The sequence below is a fragment of the Carassius auratus genome, chromosome 4 (genome assembly GCF_003368295.1).
Source record: "Carassius auratus strain Wakin chromosome 4, ASM336829v1, whole genome shotgun sequence".
Classification (NCBI taxonomy): Eukaryota; Metazoa; Chordata; class Actinopteri; order Cypriniformes; family Cyprinidae; genus Carassius; species Carassius auratus.
In genome coordinates this window covers 1,032,259-1,044,418 of record NC_039246.1, presented here as the reverse complement: position 1 = coordinate 1,044,418, position 12,160 = coordinate 1,032,259, and positions in this window count along the sequence as shown.

The window sequence follows — 12,160 nt, the reverse complement described above, 5'->3', positions numbered from 1 at the left end:
CTTTTGTGCTTTGGCTGGTTCTGAGCCAGACACGCTCATTGTTTGTCATATTTCACAACTAAACATTTCTAAAATTCTAATTTAAAAAATGTGCAAAAGTCACTGGGGTCAAAATAATTTACCTTTATTACTCATTCATTAGAAACTAGGATTTAAAAAGACTTTTGTAGAAGTTGAAGTATCAACTCAAGCTTTTTACTCAAGTAAAAGTACTGGTTTTAAAAATGACTTAAGGTATGAAAGTAAAAGTCATGTAAAGGAAAGGGAAAAAATCCCATTAAGAATTATCCTAGTGAATGTGTGTTGTAGGGAGATACCGAAGGTATAGCTTTGAAATACGACAAGACCAAGAGTGTTAAGTCCAGTTGATTAATTTAATAAGTACTATACACAAAACACAGTTCATACAAATTAACAGTTAAATATCGCACATGTATATTCTGTGAAATGCATATCGGAATGGGTTACAATAACTGGGTCATGAATAAAAGACAGAGAAAATCCCTCACTCCTCTTGGCTGAATAACATTTGTAGCTTTAATAAATGTCAGAGTATATTTTACAGTGAAAACTAAGCAGTGTTTTAGTTTTACATTTAATTATTCAGTTTCTGTTGTTAAATAAACCTAATGTATGATCACCTGAACCCCGTGGGTTACACTGATGTAAAAATAACACAAAAAGAATGTGAAACACATGTAGGTTATATATTTTTAAAGACAATTTAAGTTTGTTTTACACACTTTAAGCATTATAATTATAATAAGTATATTTTATTGCATATAAAAAAAAATTCTGTATTGTGCAGCCCTGATTCAGTATTGGGCTATATGATAAAAAATTGTTTGTGATATATTAACCTTTTTGGGGCATCTTAAAATATTAACTTTATGTAATCTTCCAATATAATTGTCTACCACTCTAACTGAAATTTTCTGTTTTAAATACTTGTTCTGTTTTTGTTCTATTCAAAATGCCAACCTTTACCCATATGCCAAGGGTTGAAAAAGTGTCTAATGTCCTTTTTTTGCTCCCTCATAAACTTCTGTACCCCTGTGTGACTCACCAAAGACTGGACCACAACACCTCTTTCCTCAAGAAGAGACAGGCTTCTTTCAAATCCCTCCTTCTCCATTCCTTGGCTCTTTCCAACTTCATTGCTCTGCAAACACAAACAAATACTTAGATCAATGTATAGTAATTCACATAGCAAAATGTTTTTATTGTGTAGTTGTTTACCTGGACTAGTTGGATGTCTATGACCCTATTGGCTTTGAGATCCATCATGGTGTAGCTGCCATATTTTGCTGAATGTCCTACAATTGTGTAATTTGCACAAAGCCAACGTCAACAAAGCCTGACAGCAGTTCCATATATATATAAATATATATATATATATATATATATATATATATATATATATATATATATATATATATATATATATATATATATATATATACACACACATACATATAATTAATGAGTTATTTATTACCAGGTGAATCAGCTCTCATGTCCACACCAAGAGTCACGGCTCCATTAGCAATGGCATTTTCAATAGCGTCATCCTGATCAATCTTCCACTGCCAGTTTATGGTTGGGATAAGGGGCTTGGCCTGATGTTTGTGGAAGCACGACTCCGAGATCCCCTGGATTTTGAAGGCATCCAAGAACTATAAGAAATAAAATACAGCTTCATATAATAACCTGAGGGGTGACGTGAAAATATGACATCGCTATGTTATTATCGATGAGCAAGTGAACAGAACAGCTGCACAGAGCTTTAAGGTTTCCCGCTGGTGTATTGTTTACCATTGGCTGGCTCGACCAATCACTGGAGTACTCACAGTAAGCACAGTGCTGTTTGACACGGAGAAGTGTCCCAATGGTTGTTTGTGAAACAATCACATTCCGAGTGCAGACAGGGTATCTTCAAAAAAGCATAAACAATGTACTTAGTCACTTTGTAGTGTGACACTTCATTGGAGACTCTGTAAAAGAAAAAGTTAAAACAAATTTAAATAAAAGCATAAATAAACATATTATGGTTATGTAATGTGTATGTATCAGAAATAACTTAATGACAATCAATCAAAAGTATGTTAAAACAAGTAAAAGCTAAATTTAAAAAAAAACTAATGGGACTAAATAAAAACCTAAAGGCATTACTACTCACACTTCTGTCTTGATGGTAGCTGGAGTCATCAGTGGACACCTGATGCCCTGGGACGCTCTGTGAAAGGCTCCATCAGTGTGTGCCTGTGTCACACCACACACTCCTGTTAGGCACTCTGGACTGGGTGGCTGCACAAATTAATAGATTTGTTATCAATAAGCAGAATTATTATGATTACTTTACTATTATTCATCACAAAGTTGTAAGACGACGTAAATGACATGAATCTGATTAGTTTTATCGAGTTAATGTCAATAGCGCGAACTCTCTGTAGGGATATTCATATTTTGCTGCTATGTGAAAAGAATCCAGCAAAACGCCCATATATTGACCCCAGAGGCTTAACTTTAGACAAATCACAAATTGTGTTAATATTAAAATATATTCGTATATGATCACTCACCTCAAGAGCCTCTGCGGTGGTGGAGTCTTTGCAGGAGGAGCAGCGTAAGGCACTACATCGCTTTTCAGCGCGAGCTGTGTGGAGAAGCCCATTTACACCTGGATTGCATTGGAGAAGCAATCCTGTGTAAACATTTGTTTGCACACTCCAGCTCTAGGCGGGAACTCGCGGCCTTTCAGGCCAAGTGCATGCAACCACTGGCGCCTAATCAACACTACACATACGTACCATCCTGACCACAGTACTAAATACAGATAAATCTACGGCAAATTGAAGCTATCCTAACTGATGCAATACTATGCTACTAAATATGCTTCTAACAATACTAACGTTACACTAACAACTATGCTAAATAACTACAGAGGCTACATGAACAAGATGGTTTTATACTGCCAAGGGGCGTGGTGAGCTGGAAACTGCTTGCGTCACTTGCCACCGCAACATCCAATAGGAAAAATCAACTGCAGTAGCCACTGTTCAACCTGAAGAGGGCAGCACTCAAGACGTTTTTACACCATATTTTGTAGAATTAAAACACTTTATACTCAAATGTCAAAAAAGTTACTCAAATCAATGAACAGCACTAATGAAGCCCCATTCTTACAGATCATTAACTAAAAAAGGTTGGTTTACGGTTTAGTAACCCTTTAACTGTATTTTATTTTGATAATGAACAGGCTTCAATATAGTAAAATTATGATGTGTTGGCACAATACCAAAGCTGGTTGGTTATACAGGAGCAAGACATTATTCAAAATTCTCAAGTTTTTGCTAAATTATTACAATTGTAAAGCTTTTACAAAATAAAGAAATGTACTTTCTGCTGTTTCGTTTTCCTTTCCGAAAACTTTGGAACGTGTCACAATGAACCGTGATTTAGCAATTTTTTTCTTTCGTTAATCTGACGATATGATTTAAGTGTATGTAGTGTATTATATGTAGTGTATATGCCTATATTCCTTTTTATGTAATCCTACAGTTTTTTAGTTTTTTTTCCATTCACAGAAGAGCTGCAGGTGCGTGTGATCTGTTGAATTCATCTCACACTATCCTCAGATAAACTCTAAGGGCAGTGCATTGCGACTTGCCTATGATGAGTTTACAGCTGAGAGGACATTTCACTTGTTGGCTTCAGCATCACATTTGCATATGCCGGACTACTGGAATTCGTGATTGGTTGACAGCAAATTTCAAATATTAGATGGAACAATAAAATAACGTTATTAACCGGTTAATGGCCATTTCAAATTTTCGATTATGTTCGGAACTATAACATTTGATTTAGTTTCTGGTTGTGATTCTGTTCCTGTCAAAATTTGGTTCCGTTTACTGTTTTCGTTTTCGTTCCTTGAACCGGTTCAGAGCCCTGCTGGAGTGTGATGTGATTTGTGTCATGTGCAGGTGCAATGGATCACACACAAACCAATAAGGTGTCGGAATGGTATGTTTATACTTCTCATCCAATCACAATCAAGTTCACTCCATCCGGATGGCGCCATTTATCTGGATAGTTTTTTTTTTTTTTTTAATGACAAGCCGGAACGAAAACAAGCCAAAATGAAATAGCAGTAACAAACCTATTTTTAAAATGTAAGGGGTAGAAGTAAAAAGTTGGCTTAAAAGTAAAGTATAGATACCCAAAATTTCTACTTAAGTACGGTAAAAAAGTATTTGTACTTCGTTACTTGACACCTCTGGCAAAAGGTCAATTTCAAAATGAGCACAATTTGAGGGGGGGCATTCCACTTCTAGCTGGATATGCTATTGTACCCTTGCTTCTAGAAAGCTTTAAACTATATGCTTTCTAACATCTTCATGTGGCCATAAACATTTCTTTTTAATGTGGCTTTAAGCATCATGCATTGTTAAAGTATCACGTTCACAGTTATGAAACTGTTAAATGTGGTGTTTACATGGAATAATCATAATACGAATTTAACTTATGGTAAGAACCAAGCATCTTCCATCTGAAGACTTATATATAAAATTTGAAAAACTATTGGTTATTTTACAATTAAAAAATACTGTAAGTTAATCAATTGTTCAGCTTGATGATGTTTAACGTCTCTGGCAGCATCGTGAATCCCATTTAGTAACTTATTAGCAACCGTGTTTTTTAGGGGGGTGTAACTGGTGTGTTTCATGACGTACAAAACAAAAAAAGTAAAGTATGTAGAGCTTTTGTGAACAACGGTCCGCAGACAATTTCATCATTGACATACACCTACACAATCTGTAATTTTGGATTGGTTTGTTTTATGAATTGTGTGTCAGTGTTCACTTGACAGATCTATGGTATTATTTGATATTATAAAGTAAAAAAAAAAAAAAGTAATGATTATTTTTTTTTTTTTTGTAAAATAAAATAAAAACAACTGTCACATTTCTCAGTTCATAAAATATAAATATAACATAGTATATTAGTATAATATGTAAAATAATGATCAATAAGAACCTACATGCATTATTTAAAACATTATTTCAGCAGGTTTCCAGTCAGTATCCTCAAGTTGACTCCTGAGGTAAACCAAAATATACTTTGTCTTGTTAATTTTTGTTCTGGTGAAACTTCTTTTCCTGAGGAGAAGAAACCCTAAGTTTTCAAGAAGAGCAACAGCTTTAAGTCGAGCTTTGTTAAAGGAATAGTTCACCCAAAAATCTAAATTATGCCATTAATAACTCACACTCATGTCGTTCCAAACCTGTGAGACCTCCGTTTATCTTCTGAACACAGTTTAAGATATTTTAGATTTAGTCCAAGAGCTCTCAGTCCCTCCATTGAAACTGTGTGAAGAGTCTACTGTCCAATGTCCAGAAAGGTAAGAAAAACATACTGAGCTAAGCACGAATAGTTGTCGAGAACGCCTTCGGACGACTCGAAGCGTGTTGGCGGTGCTTACTGAAGCGCAACAATGTCAACACCGCACAACAACATGTTGTTGCTGTTTCTTGTGTTCTGCACAATATTTGTGAGATGCATGAAGAAATGTTTCTGCCTGACTGATCACGTGATGTTTTGCAAGAGCAAGCGCAAGATGTTTTCCAGGGAGTGGGAGGCCGTAATGCTCAAGCAATTCGGGAGGCTATGAAGACGCTCTTCTAACTTGTTTACACTGTTACATGCACATCCATCTGTGCCAAAAGCTGTGAAATTACACATGAAAAACAAATAAAACATATCAATAATTCTCAAAAAAAAAAAAAAATTATTTTTGAAAGATTAAAAAGTGTGTTGTGCCTGTTTACATCAAATGTAACCGTTTCAAGTACAAAGTATGACAAAGAAAACAATGTAAAAAAACAAGAATAAGTTTAATTGAATAAAGTGTAGTAAGATGCACATAAGACAAAAAAGTGTTGACATTTACAAAAAAACAATGCAATTAGAAAAAAAAAAGTATAACACTATATTAACAACACTAAACACCATACAAAGTGTTCAAATAGTTAAAAAAAATCTTTACTACACAAGCAATAGTATATTATATAATTTGTACAATGAATTTTTTTATTTTTATATAAATTTTTACAACTGCAGTACTGTGAAATATTCAATAATTGTTTTACAATAATTAACTTTTGAAACAGTCCTACTCAAGCTACAATGATGGCAACGGGTTGAATAAGCCATTTTCTGTGTTGTCTGATGTGCTTTGCTGAAAACGGGCATGATGAGCAGGCACATAATAGGAAGTGGGTGCTGGAGCTGACATACGGCTAAGAATTTCACTCGAAAAACTAATTTGGGTGTCTTGTAGCTGACGCAGCATTGCCATCTGTTTAGCCAGCTCTTCCTCCCTTGCCTGACTCACCTCCCTCCTCAACTGGTTTTCATATTCCCTCTGCTCTGCCAAACGGACATGTTCCTTCTCCTCAAAGTCTCGGTCCATATCAAAAAAGAGGTCCTCCACCTCTTTCACGATTAAATCTGTTCTGGACTGGCGTTTTCTGGCTTTTTGGTTTAGTAACCTGAGGGAAGCATGTGATACATGAACTTCAAGTCATCATCCTTAGAGACTTGTAAAGCCCTGTATGATGTCTTAATTACGATCTCACTGATGCTACTATGATACTCAAAGACCTAAATGTCTCTCCTGTGAAGAGGAGGACGTTATTGTGAATTTCCAGTGGTGCATTAGTTACACTACAAAAGTAATCACTAGATAGAAGTTGCATTTTCAGTCTTAACTAGATAACTGTACTAATGACTTACATTAGTTGTCACCATTTACTTATTCCCATATCGACCTCAAAGTTCAACAGAATAGCACTTTTCATTAAAAAATATTTTTGAACCAAACTATTTAAAGGGAGGTTACAATGAAAACATAATTTTAACATTAGACCGTAAGTAGTTTGTTAGATCCATTATTATTTTCTTATTGAACTCTTCTAAAGTCTATGCAGTATTTAATCAGAAGTAACTGTAATTAAATGACAAGACAATGAGAGGAATAGTTCGCCCAAAAATAAAAGTTCTGTCATCATTTATTCAACTTCAGGTCATATTTATTCATTAATTTATTCATACATTTCTTTGTTCTGTTGAACACAAAGGAAGACATTTTAAAGAACGTCTGAAACAAATGACATTGGTGATCAATAAAAACATTGGAGATGCATACTGCTTAATTTAAGCTTTAGTTCCACTTTTTAATGGTCTATTTTTGTCTGACTAAAAATAAAACTATAAACAATTAATATTTTACCTTTAGTTCGCTTTGGAGGATTGACAGCCCATATTTTCCTCTTCTAGCAAAGCCACGTGCAAAGCCACATTAAGCAACGTGTAGTCTGGCATGTTACCCACATGACAAGATTTTATCCAGTCAAAATCATTGTATAATCTGACGAAGTTACTGTCGTAAAAGATAAAACAATCATTTAAGGCGGGCGTACACGGTGCGATTTTTGCTGTCGTACGAGTTCGCATGCGATTTCTTTCAATCGTGTGGAAATCGCGTATTCTCGTATGGTCGCGGCTCGTATCATTTGCGATGAATTACGAGCCGAGCAGAGTGGCTTACGAGCACTTCCCGACCTCCCGATCATTTTTAAACATGTCTAAAAAGTTTGTGAGCTATCGGTTTGAATTCGTGCCATTTGTGCTGTTGAACGAGCCGATTTGTTGATTTATCTGAAGTTGACCAATCACGAACTAGGAAAACCACAGAAGAAGAAAGACAAAGACGGCAGCTGAAGTCTGTCAGCAACAGCGAGCGCTGTATGATGTTTCTAGCAACGTATTCCAATGCCTTTTCAGTTCTCTCTCGCTCACACACGCATATGTAGTTTACAGGGACTCTCCATAGACGTAACGTATTCTATACTGTATATCCCCATACACTACCTCTATCCATCACGAAATGCATGTTTAAAATTTCTATTAAACACCGTATAGTATTTTTTTACGAGAGCACAGTAATTGTCCTCATAAACCATGTTTACATTTTAATACCCATTTCAGATATTTATAAACCATATAGGCCTACAAGAACACACACACACACACACAGGGTAACCAAACGTCCCGGTTTCCTATTGCTGAAAAATAACCTGTACGTGTAGGAAACAGTCACGGCTCGTATCAATATTTTATATGCAGTTATAAGAGAGGGAGAGCAGTTATATTAGGCGCGTTCCACTTGCACCGCTGCACGCACAGAATGATCACCTGTATGACATCAGAGTACCGCGAGAGCGATTCGAATGCATTAGATTTGTGTGCTCTCATATCGCTCTCGCGGTAATGTCATACAGTGATCCTTCTGTGCGTGCAGCGGTGCTTCAAGTCGAACGCGTCTATCAACTTCGTGCGATTGCTTCTGGAATTTGCAGGTTGTAAAATCGTGTCGTATATCATGTCGTCCGTACGATTTTCATATAAACTCACTCGTGCCGTGTGCGTTGACATACGATCTTCCGACCATCCAAATTCGCACCGTGTACGCCCGCCTTCAGTCTGAACGGGGCATAAAAACTCAAACTTACCAGAAGATTGACCACAGTGTCACAAAGTAGGCTAGGACAAGTCAAGCTTTACTCTGCTGTTAAAAGAAACACATATAATGTCTGTTATAAAATGTGTGTAGATGATCTTACTTAATACTTGGCCACAATTAATAAGAATACTGATCAAAATACTAAAATGAAAATTTTGAAAATTACATAGCAAGAGGTTGACAAAATTCTGGCTATATTTTTTTTCACTGTTAATGAGAACAGCTGCTACATTTACATATGTGCTTTATACCTGGAGACGTGGCAGGTAATGTTTTTAAAGTACAAAATAGTACTAAACTGATGAAATTATGTGGTGATATATCATGGGGTTTCTCTAATTGAACAGGGCAATCGTGACTACACAACTTTTATAAGAGGTTAAACCTCCTCATGTTGAGTTGCAAGCCTAGTTTGTGTTTGATGTCACAAGAGTGGACCCTGGTAGTTTACCATCATACAATAGCAAGACCACATCTGATTGATGGTTTCTGCTAAAGTGAGGAGAACAGGGGACTCCCAAATGTGGTACTCTTTTACTGGTCTAATTACACGTCCAACAAGGATGCAGAGTTTGTCAATCGCCTGGGTTCTCTCAGTCTCCTCTCTGCTAAACTGGTCACTGTGTTCGAATGAGGGATGATTAATTTTGCCCTAACTTCCTCCAATGAGGAAGCCCCTATTTTCTGACTGCCTTGTCAACTCCTTGTTAGAGACAGAGCCAGTGAATAACCTTGATGCAGATGTGATTGCACCACAGGGTGCCACTCCAATTAAGACTTTGAATGTGGTATGGCTCTTGTAAGTTGAGTATGTTTCAGACTGGAGGGCAATTGCCTCTTTGCAGTCAATAATGTCCCTCACATTTGGGTAGTATTGCTGAAATTGCACAGGCATTGTCCGTCTCACCTGCTCCTGGGTCGTCCAGATTTGAACTGATCCTAGTTTGACCATGTTATTATAATTTGACTCACTGTAGAAGTGCTCACTTGGAAACTCCCTCTTTAAGACCGGCAGTGACTCGCAAGCCAAACATGAAGAACTCATCAATGAGCTGCACCTTGCGCTGGGGGCTTGGCTTCACCTCTTTCTCCACAGTTGAAATTCCAATCCTCTTGGCTTTGGACCAGTACACAATATTGGATGCAGAGGGCTCAATAGATCCCCCGAACACAAAAAATATGTTTTTGTTTGAGAACCTTGTGAAATACCTGAAGTCTTCATCGGACACAAACCATCTTTCCAGCAAAGCTCGAGAGATGGTAAGGGTTGACACCAGTTCCTCCAGCTCCTTTATTTTTTCCAATGCTTCATCAAGAGCACCTAATTAAAAAGGAACAAAATAAAACTTTTTATATATATATAGTGTTAAAAATGACAGTTCTGATGAAAAAACCCACCTCAATTTGATAAATATTACAGATTTATGCAATGTTATAACATCACTGTAAAGTCTTTATTCACCTTAATATTCCCTCATGTTATTATTATGACAAATCTGAATTTCTGTATTGTATTGAATTTGTTAACTGCATTGTCTCCATTGTTGCACATTTATTTATACCTTGAAAAGTGCTAGCTTACCTCACAGTAAATGCCGACCCCTCTTCTCTCTTCATTATAGCCCAAGTTCAATGCTTTTTCAAACTTTCATCATTGGGAAAGCAATGAAAGGAGAAGTATGGCTGTTTCTTCTTTGAGTTGAAACACAAAGGTAGGCAACAAGATTGACTACTTTTAGTCTCTGCAATTATTCTGGACGTGCTTTTTCCAGATCAGAGTTTTGCCTACTTCCGGCTCACTGACGTCACGTTGTGAAATAGGCCTATGATTACAATATTCTTCCAGCCCTAAGACACCATGATTATTTATAAAGTCTGATAAAAATCCACTTATATGCTATAGTTTATTATATTTTACCAACAAATGGTTAGCATGCCAATTAAAATTATTTCAAATAAAATAATAATAATAAAATAAATTCAATTATTTTTTCAAAAATTGAGGTCGTACCATTTCCACGTTCCTGCAGTGGATTCTCCCGGTTTGGTCCAAATCACAGTCGGTGGCTTCCTTCGCTCTTAAAAATTATTTAATAAGCAAATGATGTACAACCCAACAGACTTTAATGTAAAATATCTGGTTAAAGTACCAGAATCTCCCAATTTAAAGTTTGATGGGGAGTAAGAGTTTTATTACAATCACAGATAAAAACAAACCCATCTGTTTTAGTTTTAATGATTTTTTATTTTTTAATAATCATATGCCTTTTTTTGACCATCATTAGGGCAAAGTTATGACAAAAGACTTAAAATGGTAAAATACGTGATATTAAAGGGTCAGTTCACCCAAAAAATTAATTCGTCCAAGTTCTACTCGCCCTCGAAGCATCCTAGGGGTATTGTGACTTTTATTCTTTCAGAATAATCCAATTAAAGTTATATTAAATATTGTCCTTGCTCTTCCAAGTCTTTCAATAGAGGTGAGCGGGTGTTTGTTGTCCACCGTTCAGAAGACGTGAACTAAAGTGCACACATCTGTAATAAAACGTCCCTCACATTCACCTGTATGGTGAATAAATCCCCCCTGTAAATGAATCCATGCATTTTTGTTAGATAAATATCCAGATTTCAAACAGATTTTCATTCTCGGGTGAACTAAACCTTTAAGAACCAGGGGAATATAAAATCATGCAATTTATCAATTTTGTTTTTATCTTGATTGGAAGGAATATATGTTAGATAACTAGCACTACATAAAACAACTTTCAACCTAAATGTACAGTTTTACTAATTTATAAATCATTAAAAACAAACACATAAAAACCACCAAATTCTGCAAAGGGTGTACAGTTACAAGAAAATATGTAAATATTATCTTTTTATTTATTTTTTTGGCTGATGCCGATGTCCTTCACTGTTTTGTAGTACAAATAAATTATCTGTATGAATTTGCAATAAAAAATATCCATGAAACATCCATGCTGAGCAGCATTTCTCCAGCCAGAAAAGAGATGTTCATTGCGTCCTCATCTGTCCATACAAATTTGTTAATACATAATTTGTCCAAAAGACATAGATGAATACTGTACATGTATGCATTCACTAACATAACTGTACAATTGACCAAATTATCATCTGTTGTATACAGTGTTGTAAATTTAAAGGTCCCGTTTTACGCGCTTTTTTGAAGCTTTGATTGTCTTTACAGTGTGCAATATAACGTGTTCATGTTTCGCGTGTAAAAAAAACAGTATTTTTCACACAATTCACCTATCTGTATACCGCTGTTTTCACTGTCATAAAAACGGGCTGATGACTTCCTTGTTCTATGAAGCCTCTCCTTCAGAAATACGTAACGAGTTCTGATTGGGCCAGCGCTTCCTGTGTTGTGATTCGACAGCAGCTGAGCGTGCGCTGCCCTCCTGGTAACGTGATTGGGCTAGAACGCACGTGCTGGAGATTATTTACATGTTGATTATAATTTTCGGGAACCGAGTTAAACATCATTTGTAACCATTAATCTCAAAGTACAGCGTTCCTGGGAAGCCCAAACAAAGATAATTGGACTCCAAGATA